Source organism: Sprattus sprattus (genome assembly GCF_963457725.1).
Source record: "Sprattus sprattus genome assembly, chromosome: 14".
Classification (NCBI taxonomy): Eukaryota; Metazoa; Chordata; class Actinopteri; order Clupeiformes; family Clupeidae; genus Sprattus; species Sprattus sprattus.
The window spans coordinates 18,942,631-18,954,941 of record NC_137912.1 but is presented as its reverse complement, the minus strand read 5'-3'; the positions used below and the strand labels follow the sequence as shown (position 1 = coordinate 18,954,941).

At 43.2% G+C, this 12,311-nt stretch overlaps 1 protein-coding gene across 1 annotated transcript in view; it reads right to left on the bottom strand.

The window, feature by feature from the left end:
• The window catches only part of syn3 (synapsin III), a gene marked incomplete at both ends in the record, with an annotated part of 96,093 nt that overhangs the window by 18,580 nt on the left and 65,202 nt on the right, over positions 1–12,311 (bottom strand). The gene's annotated exons all lie outside the window — the stretch shown is intronic.

Below are 12,311 nucleotides of genomic sequence, written 5' to 3'. Positions count from 1 at the left end.
CACTCAGCTCAATGCTTTCCCAACCTCGCATGCGTTTGGAAACGAGGGCGAACATCAACAGATGACATAAAATATTCCTTAATACAAACTCGTTCCCCCTTTTCTGATAAATGATCTGACTTTGCCATGAGTGTGGACGCTAATCCACCAAGGCTTTAGCGGGGATAAGTAAAACATACTCAGACATTTTATTTTTCTTCTCTTTCCTATTTTAGACCGCAAAAACAATCGGGGACCATCTCTATTACAACTACACGGTGTAGTAGGCAGCCTAGTGCCATGTTGTTGCAATTAATGAAGACCTTGCTTTAAGTAGATATTAGCTCAAAGGAGGCCAATATTACTCAGCAAAGACATGTTTGCACTATCAAACCCCCATGGTGCATATACATACAGTACAATTAACAGTATAGAGGATTGCCATGAGATTGAAGACTTATTCCAAAAACACCACTCCTTGACCAGAAATGCAATGCATGAACAGAGAGTTCAAAATGTGATGTTTTGCACGCCAGTGAATTGCAGTACAGTTTGTTCTCCAACCTGTTCTCTGAGACTTGGCTACGTTTGAATGTTGGTTGATACAAATTTACAGCCCTTATTTATCTCAAGTGGCCTAAGGTTAATTATTTGATAAAGACAACATAGTTCCTATGTGAGCAATGATATGACCAGGCGTACTCAGGGTAAGGGTTAGGGTTGTGTTTAGTCATGCAAAACATTATGCACTTCTTGAGAAGATACTAATTTGCTCACTTACATCCAGTATACTGTAATAAGAACACTTAATGTAGTGTGTAAAGTGTACCACAGTTATTGTAATTTGCCACAAGTAAACCCTGAACTGATCCTCTACTGTTACTAGTGACTTAGGACTTAGGTTTATGGGACTCCATTCATAGCTATTGCTAAATGATAGAGAGACACTCTCTTTTTGGGTTGGAACACAACGGTGGGTTTTGGGGAAGCACAGGCCAGATAATCAAAGAGAGGAGAGGAGAGGAGAGGAGAGCAGAAGAGAGCCAGCGTCTTATCTCTGTTCCACGTCTTCATTCTCACACACTTCAGAGGCAGAAGTCAGTCGTTAGAGATCTTACAACCACACCCCTGGCACTTCTGGCACAGTCTAATTTGTTTCATCGTTTATCAGTTCAGATGGAATGCAGGGGTGTTACCAAAGAATGACTTTGAATAGTGTTTAGTGACTACTTTCTAAATATGGGTGTAATTGTCATTATGCAACCAAGCCTTGGTCAGGTCTAATTTTGATCATGACTGCACACTCATCCGAAATTGTATGGCAATGATGACTGGCCAAAGAAGGGAAACTGTCAGAAAGTGTTTATCTTTCATACACATGTGCACACACACACACACACACACACACACACACACACACACACACACACACACACACACACACACACACACACACACACTACTGGTTACTGTAAAATGTAAAACTGAACTTCTCTCAAAGAGCTGACGGATCAGATAACATTAGCTAATTAATAGGAAAAAAAACACATCAAATGGCTACAATGGAACACTACCTACTGCACAGATCATACGATTTAATGCACAGTACTCAGTCATGTCTTGACTATAAAAAAGGAGAACTGATGTCTTCTTGACATGGTGAGCACATGGGCCTTCAATGTGAGTGTGTGCACATGTGAGCAAGGCAGGGAGAGAGAGACAACAGGAGAAAGAGAGGGAGAGAGGGAGGGAGAGAGAAAATGAGAGAAAGAGAGGGGGAGCCTCTAGCAGGAGGATGAGACAGCAGGGAAGAGGGTGGCGGTGATTCCAGCATTCTGACCACGAGCGGGAATTCCCTTCAGACGACCTGTCTAATGTCTAAAAGGGCGGCACCAGAGCTGCCACTCACACTCTTGCGGCCGGGCCAGTGCCCGTGTACGTGCCAGTTGCTCTGGCAGCAAACCTGGAGAAGCAGGCATTCCCTTCTCACGTGGGCAGCCATGCCAGCTGTGCCCGTCCTCAGTTACGTAGAAATCCCACATCCTCGGCACAGGGGCGATGGTGTGTGTGAGAGTGAGTGTGTGTGTGTGGCGGTGGTACTCGACTGAGACGGTGTGCTGGGAACAAACACAGTGGAAAGTGGAGGCGGACGGTCTGGGAACACCGTCTCGGACACCACAGAGCCCGTCTCGGACACAGACATGAGGAGACAGGACATGAGACCGACTGAGTCACCTTTTAGTCAAAACACACTGTCTGGGCAGTTACACTGACAGGGAAGCACAACAGCTGAACGATAGGATATTCTATCAGTGACCATTTAGTGTATCAAAACACTACTTTCAGAAGTAATTTTTTCCCCCTCTAAAGCTGACAGTAGATGTGCGTAATTTTTAACGCTCACCTTATAGGCTTGTGTTTTTGTAAACGTACTACAATTTTCTGTCTGACCAGAAAGAAATGCTCCGTGCGGTTATGTAATGGATACTACATAATAAAAAAGGTAATTATGTGCGCAAGGGCTTCACCAGACGAGAATCTGATTTACAATGGATTTTCCGTCATTTGCAGTAAACTGCCAGACGGTCAGACATGGCACATATGACACATTGTGAAAATACTTTGGGGAAACCCTTTAATAGAAAAATGTGTGTGTGTGTGTGGGCAAGCAAGACAGACAGGAGGATTGTTCAGATGAAAAGGGTGTGTGAGTCACGATTCAGTAACTTCCAAACACCTTTGTGCGACATTCCAAGCGTTTAAATAAAGGAGTTGGGTACGCAGACATATGGCAGAGACGTTACGCAAATAGGGAAGGCGATTAAAAGTTTCCAGCTACCTGAAAGATTTCTGTTTTGTTTCAGTTTTCCCTTACAGGTACTGTGTGGAGCCCTACATATGGGGAAAAATGAATTGATCAAAGCATTAGTCAAAAGACTCAGCAGTCAGTTTTTGTCAAATAACCCTTTTCTATTGATTCATTCCTGGCAGATATGCAAAGAGGCAAAATATCAAGACTGTTTGACTGTCTTTGTCCATGTCTATCTCTGTGATTTTAACTTGTTACCCAGATTAAGACCACTGACATCATAGTATGACATTAACAATTGTAAAAATGATTTGATAAACAATTCAAGGAACAACAATATTTTTTTTTAAGTCTAATGAGAAAACTTGGATACCACACGTTAATTAAATCCAATTACCTTTCTGACAACAAGGCAGAGAAACCTGATTGATGTTCCTGACATTCCACTTAACTCTATTTGTGGGGGGTACAGTGGCTGAAAAGGGACAAATGGGACATCCAGCCATCCCACATTTTCTGATCTCCTCATTTCTTGTAAGGCTTCTCTGAAGCAGCCACATCAAAGCCGCGCATGGCGGCCCAATGAGTTGCACAGATGGAGGGGAGCGAGGGGACCGTGACCCACACGGGTTTTGGAAAGGGTCCCCTGGCGACGGAACTGCAGAATCCCATCCACATGAAACGGGCCTGTGGAGGCCAAAGCGGGCCAGGATAGGAGGGTTTGTTTGGAGTGAAATGACTGGGCGGGCAACTCATTTGAAACCACCTGCTTGAGGGCTGACTGGCCATCAGGCCCACTATATATTTATATATATATGTATATATAAAATCTGCTTTTATCCAAAGGTTATTAGTTTTGCGTGTTTGACTGCAAATTCATGTATTAAAATAAAAATGTATTTTTAAAGATGCTATTGCACATGTGTTACATCATCTAAAGATTCTCCAGTCATTACTTTGATACACACGACCAAGAAGCACCACAGAAAAAAAGAACAGAAGAAGAAAAGAGGAAAAAGAACAGAAGAAGAAAAGAGAAAAGAACAGAAGAAGAAAAGGGGTACAAGAACAAAAGTACAGAAGAGCAAAAGAACAGAGGAAGAAAAGAGAAAAAGAACAGAAGAAGAAAAGAGGAAAAAGAACAAAAGAGCAAAAGAACAGTATCCAAAAGTAGCCAACAGTAGCTTAGTGGTTTCTCATTTGTTTTATATAAATGATTTTATTTGGATCAGCTACAATACCTGTCCATTAACAGTGAAATGAACGGACTAATGGCGAAAATCCCCCAGTGGCAAAATACCTATTTATTAAGTTTTTTCCCCCTTCTGAAATCCTGTGCCTACACCTCGTTGGCCACACACAGTTAGCAAGAATATGCCCTAAGAATGACACTCAAAAACACACAGAAAGAATAAAATACCATGTGGTAGAAGGCAGGACATGAATGACTGCAGATTCGTAGCCATATTCCCTACCAGTGGCGGCTCCTGAAAAAATTCTAAGGGGGGGCAATTTTGTTGATAATGATTAAGGAGACCCATTCAGTAGGTACATTAAGTTACCCGATTTAATCATACACTAATACCTTTTTGTCAACTATTGGCAGCAACCAACAGTAAACACATGATATGTCCACTAACAACATAAAGAAGGGGGCAACATAAGTCAAAACCAACGATATTTATTGACTGATCTTGAAAGTATTGGCTTACAAAAGCAAAATAAGTCATCACATAACAAATAATTCATAGTTATTCATAGGCCATTTGAAGCACGTCTTTTGCCTTGACTGCCTGGCTGTTACCTGATTGGACAATGACATTCAAAGGCATATCAGATGGCCTAGTGGTATAATCTGACAGAAAAATGTACATTTACATTTAGTCATTTAGCAGACGCTTTAATCCAAAGCGATTTACAAGGATTTTTTTTTTTCCTTTTCCCATAGGCAGTGCGTCGCCCCATGAAATATCTGGTATACATTAGTCTCCCTTGGTCAGACATGAATTTGCCACACTGGGAATAAAGTGAACATTTCGGAACAGCTTGTTGACATTTGACATGGTATGGTATCATATGATTGTCCCTATACATACATCGGCAAATATATACAGGAAACTAGATGGATGCAAATGTTTACAGATCAGTTAAACTGCAGGTCAGTTAAACTACTGTCAGTTTGTCGTACATTTCTCGAACATATCTTATTTTCTATCTTTTGCAGAGCCTGTGATTATTCCGCTCCTTGGACTTGTGTAGCTGGATAATGATCGAGAATGGCCGTGTATCTGTCAGTAGCAATGACTAGAGGAAACACTGGCAGAGGAAGCGGCAGACCAAATGATAGGTTGGACCCTGATCTATGGTGCCATGTCTGCGCGGTGGCTTCAGACAGTGAGTCTGCAAACTTAAGTTTAGAAATATGTGTATCCAACCGAGGGGGGGATGCGATCTTTTATGATAACTTTTTTCAGTAAAGAGGAATTAAGAGAGGAAAGTAAAGGTCATGTACAATATCTGATTCGTGTATTTCTTCTTTAATGCCCCCAAAGAACAGCTTCTAAAGGTTTAACTCAGAAACCTCATACACTTTGCTTAGATTGATTATCACTAATGAAAGGGTCCTTACATGGAAACGGTTCAACAGAGACCCCTTTGGCAAGATGAATGATCAAAGGATACAGCCCAACAGGTCCCAAGTGGGTTTTTATAAAGGTACCTTTATCTGAGGGCTCTTAATTTAGGCAAGTAGTGCCTTTAAGCATTTTCCACAGAGGCAAACTTGTATTAGAATGCACTTACACAACTTGACTTTCACAACCCACAAGTGACACCACATGACACTACAAGTGCTACCCACTCATATTTCTACTGTAAAGGTCATTTGATGTAGACTGTGCCACGTAACTCATAATAAGTACTTGTATACATCATAGTTTCGTACAACAATCAAGTGATATGGTAGAACATTATATTATAATCAATTCAAAGGAAATATCACAGAGTGTATGAATCATGACCATTTGCAAAGCCATCCACAAAACTCACAGGGGCACGTAGAAGTGAAAACTTTACATGGAATGAGACAGTGTTTCCATCGACGACCAGACACAATGTTCAGAATGTTTAATGGCCGTCTTCTGCTACCAGCCACCACAGCCTGTCTCTGGTATTTCATTGTGTCACATCAAAAAACCTTTACGGGGGCCTAATGGGGTTGGGGTAATTATCGTCAGGGAATTTGGATTAGTCTGGATTCCATTACGATCTGTCCGAGGGCCTCCTGTTTCAATGAAGGAAACAGCTGTCGGGAGAGAACACTGTGTATTTACAAGAGTGTAACTTTCCAGAGTGGAAGTTTTCCTCAGTACCCACCACGACATGTTTCTCTGATGAGGCTCTCCCAAGTGGAGTGGAGCACTCAGAAGGTCTACCCACGACTGTCTTGAGATGGTTAGCGGTTAGCTCTGTGATCAAAGGTGATCCGCAGAGAAGTAAAGGACTACTGTCAGAGACAAAACACGTGTATTTACTTAATTAAAAGTTACAACCCGCATCCTCTTAGTGTGGTGAAGGAGTTTCTTCATCAGTACGCTCCACACGTCTTCCGTTGTTGCATACACACACACACACACACACAGCTGAGTCACTGTTCTTTACACCATCACACTGACACAGCATCAGAGGTCAGAGTTCAGCCTATCATTTGCTCCGCCGCAGCTTTTTCCACTGAATTTTAAATCATGACACCAAATAAAACAGAACCTGACATTATGTAGCTGTAGCTCAACTGGTTCGAGCAGACCAGGTTCAAGGGTCTGATTCCCTGCAGCACACATACTTGCACACTTATTATAACAGCTGCTAGAGGTTAATGGTCATTTTTTTACCATTAATGGTAGGAAGATAGCAATCAATATTATGTAATTTGATTATCTGTCTAATGATTTTCGTGTCTTAGTTTCATCTGGCTATGAACTTGTCATCTTCCTATGAGTTCTGAGGTAGCAGGTGGCTTACCGATTGAATGCAACAGTGGTTAGTCTGACTGCTAAAGTCGGAGTCAATTTCTCTACAGTTACCACCCACCTCCCCTCTCTTTTTAAGTGTATGGCCAGACAGAACTGTCTAGCATGTCTATATTTCTGCTCTGCTTCACTGTTGACCCTATACATCTGTGCTAACTGACATGGGATAGGGGTCCCGTAGCACAGGGCTGTATCAGTTTATCATCTAGGTTTTTTGCACTTTCAGGGAACGAATGTTAACAAATGAAAACTGTCAACTTTCTTAACTGAATTTATAACTGATTTTTTCAGTGTGAATGAATAAAATTAACGACACTACATATGCAGTTTGACAACCCCACAGAGGAATGGGTCCCATTCAGGAGCCACACGACCAGCAAATGCCATTTGCTTGTATCTTCTGCATTTGCTCGACCATTGGGACAACATTGAAAGATGTAGGAATGGAGTACAAATGAAAACTGCCAACTTTCCTAACTGAATGCATGTGGATGTGTTGTAGACCTGCCTATAGGGTGACTGTGCGTAAAATCCAGGACACTCGATCCTGATACATCTGATAGAAGCTCATATAAAATGGCGCGGCCCCTGATCCATAAGATGCTTGTGGATTTATGATCTTCTGGTTTTGCTTGACCATGGGAGCGACAGCTCATTACAGACGAGGGTAAAACCACACCAGTCAACTGTCTCTCCTCATCCTTGGTTGTGCACATTCCTCTGCAACTGTGTATAAGACAAAAAGCCCTGTACACTGTATGACATACTGGAGTGTAGCTTTCACTATATGTAAAGTCCCTTACGTAACGTCAGATTCAATTTTATTGTCATTGTGCAGAGTATGGGCACAAAGCCAATGACATGCAGTTAGCATCTAACCAGAAGTGTGCAAAAATACAGTATTATTTGCATTCTATATGGGAAATCCCTAACCAATAGCACAAGAAATTTAACTTATTTTCCTGTGTGTAATTAAAACAATACAAAACAAAGACAGAAGGTTGCAGGGAAGTAAGTTCTACAGCAGTGATGCTACATCTTACAACAGAAATTAAATGTAAGTTGTAGTCAGCAAGTAATACGTTGCTACCGAACACCTGAAACTTTTAAGTTCTTTTTGTGTGAAGAACAATTATTTCTCAATGGAAGCCACGAACGGGCAACAAAATCATTAAAAAAAAAGAGTTTTATCGTTTTGGCTCGTGACCTTGTAATGAGTGAGATCTGCTGCATGTTGGAGTCCTGTTCATCCTGTTTTGATTTATTTTCCGATACTGACCAGCGGACTATACATTGTCTCTTACATATACAGTTGACTCAGGAATAGAGCTGGTCCCCATCTGGGTCAGATCTGAGCTGAGTCTGGGCTGGATCCATTCTAGAGTCTAATACTATCTGGCCTGGTATTACAGTATGTTTCGTGTTAACCGCTAAGAGGGAGTGATAGTGCTGTAACACACCCAGCAGAGGGATATGACACCGATGAACCAGAGAAAAGGGCCCGTGGGGATCCGATTCTGGCTGGTGCCGTCTGTAGATGTTGTTAAAAACACAAAGATGTCCATAAATCACGATGACGAGTTGGAATTAGGTGTAAAAAATGTGCAATGGGAAAAAAACACCGGCACTTAAGGCGAGTAAAAGACACACACATACACACACACACACACACACACACTGAAGTGCTGGCAGCTTAAAAGGCCCCACAAAAATAACATTCAGAGCCAGTGAAAGTGAAATACTATGACTGACACTCCAAGTGGAGATTTATGACCGACCACTGAAATGAGATAAGGTATGAGAGAGAGAAGGCACGATGTTGGGAGTTTGTTAGAGCAGGTGTTTCATGATTGTGTTTCCAGCCTAATGAGCCAGCCAGCAAAATATATCTTTATGGAGTTTGCAAACGTGTCACAACGTTGCAGCTGAAATCTAAAAGTGCTGTGGAATAGTGACTAAAAATTGCTGAAAGTAAATAGCCACTAATACCAACCAATACCAGCCCAACTCCAACATCTTTGTGTGCGTCAAGATTTTATTCATGTGTATGTTAAAACAATTCAATATGAATTACATTTGACTTTGTCAACACATGAGGTGCAAAAGAACGTTAAAACTTGCCTGTCATATAGTTGTCAAAACATGATTTCTAGGAAATTAACTTTCATGCCAGGTCTCAGCATGGGTCTATAAGGTAACATTTCCAGGGTTTCTGATGGGCAGAGATTTCTGGTCAAGATGTTTCTAGTCAAAACATCAGACAGAAAGGCAGATTTGTGACACCAACTGGCAACTGGCAACCTGAACCTTCACGAACCTGAAACCTACAGGGCCCACCTCTGTACGTTGTCTAGACAGCAGACGCAGTCCCTTCTTCCTCTCTCTGTAGAGTGGAGTGAAAGAGAGAGAGAACAGCTCAGACTAACTGCACAGAGTCCCACACGGTAGTGTGCCTGTCTCCGACTGCTTTCAATTAAGCCCGGGGTTTAGGTTAAGAGGCACATCAGAGCAGCTGAAAGTGCTCAGGAACAGCTGGGTAGCAGAGCACTTCCTCTGCAATTTTTGCACCGGCAGATGGGAGCCCCACCTCAACATCTGGATGCCACGTCTTTGATGTTGCTCTCTCTCCCCGCATGCTAAAGGTGATCACGTCGCTCAGAGGGACTCACCTTCTTTCCTGAGCCCCCCCTGCCCCCCCCCCCCCCCTTTCCAACCTCCAAATGAGTGGCGGTAGCCATAGCAACAGGAATTGCAGAGGTGCAAGCAGTCTGTGAGGGTACACGTGAGTATGGTAGAGGAACGGGGTGCGGTGATTCAGGAATAAACAGGAGGAGGGTTTTATCTTGAGTAAAAGTAAACCTAAAAGAGTAACCTTTTGAGTGTTTGAGGGCCTAGTGCTGTAACTTCTTAAAAGTCTGAGGGCCCAGTGTAGTATCCTCTTCAGTGTCTAAGGGCCCAGTGTAGTATCCTCTTCAGTGTCTGAGGGCCCAGTGTAGTATCCTCTTCAGTGTCTGAGGGCCCAGTGCAGTATCCTCTTCAGTGTCTGAGGGCCCCGTGCAGTATCCTCTTAAGTGTCTGAGGGCCGGTGCAGTATCCTCTTAAGTGTCTGAGGGCCAGTGCAGTATCCTCTTAAGTGTCTGAGGGGCCCGTGCAGTATCCTCTTAAGTGTCTGAGGGCCGGTGCAGTAACCTCTTCAGTGTCTAAGGGACCGGTGTGGTAACCTCTTGTGTGTCTAAGGGCCCAGTGTGATAACCTCTTCAGTGTCTGAGGGCCAAGTGCGGTAACCTCTTGAGCGTCTGAGGGCCCAGTGCAGTAGCCCCTCAAGCGTCTGAGGGCCCCGTGCAGTAGCCACTTGAGTGTCTGAAGGCCCAGTGTGATAACCTCTTGAGTGTCTAAGGGCCCAGTGTGATAACCTCTTCAGTGTCTGAGGGCCAAGTGCGGTAACCTCTTCAGTGGCTGAGGGCCCAGTGTGATAACCTCTCAAGTGTCTGAGGGCCCAGTGCAGTAACCTCTTCAGTGTCTGAGGGCCCAGTGCAGTAGCCTCTTGAGTGTCTGAGGGCCCAGTGTGATAACCTCTTCAGTGTCTGAGGGGCCAAGTGCGGTAACCTCTTCAGTGGCTGAGGGCCCAGTGTGATAACCTCTCAAGTGTCTGAGGGCCCAGTGCAGTAACCTCTTGAGTGTCTGAGGGCCCAGTGCAGTAGCCTCTTGAGTGTCTGAGGGCCCAGTGTGATAACCTCTTCAGTGGCTGAGGGCCCAGTGTGATAACCTCTTCAGTGGCTGAGGGCCCAGTGTGATAACCTCTTGAGTGTCTGAGGGCCCAGTGTGATAACCTCTTAAGTGTCTGAGGGGCCAGCTCAGTAGCCTCTTGAGTGTCTAAGGGCCCGGTGCAGTAACCTCTTAAATGTCTGAGGGTCTCCTGGGAAAGGAAATGGTCTCTGCTCTCTTTCACAATTAACCTCAGTGCCATTCTCCCAAAATGGTCCCCCCCACAGAAGCCTCTACCATATATATATATATTAGGAATACATATAAGTAGTCGTTGAGGAATACAACTAAAAATGTATGAAGTGATTACACACAGTTACACAAGTTGTGGATATTTGATACTTTCCCATTCAGAGTACACTGGTCAAAATGGAAAGCAGTTGTAAGTGAAACCATTCAGTATTTCAATGATTTATCTAAAAATCATCTATCGCTGTGTGTAGTGTAGAAGAGAGGACACACACAGCTTATACTGTATAAATGAATGCAGAGCTCTAAACTTCAGGCCAACAGATTACACTGAGCAGTCAAAACATTCTCAGAGGTTGCAGGAGGCCTCTGGCGCACTCCAAAAACAATCCGACCAAAGAAACTAATTTGCACATGAAAACAGCACAGCAAAAGACCCTCTCTGTGTAGAGGAGGACCCTTTGGCTAACAGAAAGAATCTCTCTAAAGTCTCAAAGTCAAAAGCTCACACGTTAATGATCTGTCCCGACTGTCTGTAATGCCTTCTATTTATGTCCCATAATATTTTATTTTACTTTCACCATCCAACCTTTATGACGCTCATTGCTAAGTGATAAATAGCAAAGCATGTGTCATTTTAATGCACAAAATCATGGCTGGCAATAAGAGACAAAAAAACCTGCTAACTGACCACCTTTTGGACCTGTGAAAAACCCATAAGGGAACGGCCTGTAAAAAAAATCTAGAAATCACTCTTGTCATGTACATTCCTTAAAGAGCCTGCATATACATTTCATACAAAAATGTATGAAATGTTTATCTCTTATACTGTATATAAAAGGGGACATCATTATTTCTGTTAACACACTGTTATCATGTATGCTATGTAAGAATGAACACATGTATTTTACAGACTTTTTTTCATATGGGAATTCACACACATCTTTACAGTGAAATTACCTAATTTAGAGAGAGAGAGGCCTGGGATTCCCAAGCAGACCGTCTGTTTGTGTAAATGGAGCGAAAGGGAGATTCTCCCTGTGGAAAGATCGATCCATGATGGGCGGCGCCCACTGTGGTGTGTCCGTCTGACCTGAAACAGACCCCACAGGGCACAGACCAAGGGCATGCACACGAAAGAAGACAGGGACGAGCCAAAGAAAGCGAACGTGAGCGGACCACAAGGTGTTTTCTTCTTCCTTTTCTTTTTCCTCTCACTGACCCCTGTGTGTGTGTGTGTGTGTGTGTGTGTGTGTGTGTGTGTGTGTTTGTGTGTGTGTCGCAACACTCTGTTTGTGTTGGGGAGTGGTGAGCGTTCTTGCATGAAAGAATGTAGCCGATCACAATAAACAGTTGCTGGTCAGTTTCTCCAGCTGTAGTTGGGAAATTCAACTTGCAGTGATTCAACGCATCGATTCTTATGACTGTGGCACTGCTGAACCAGAGTGACCCTTCGCTGGAGCCATGACAACAACAACAAGATCAGCAAGAACAGCCAATGACAACATCTTGGGGGGAAGAACTTTGGATGATTTTTTTTA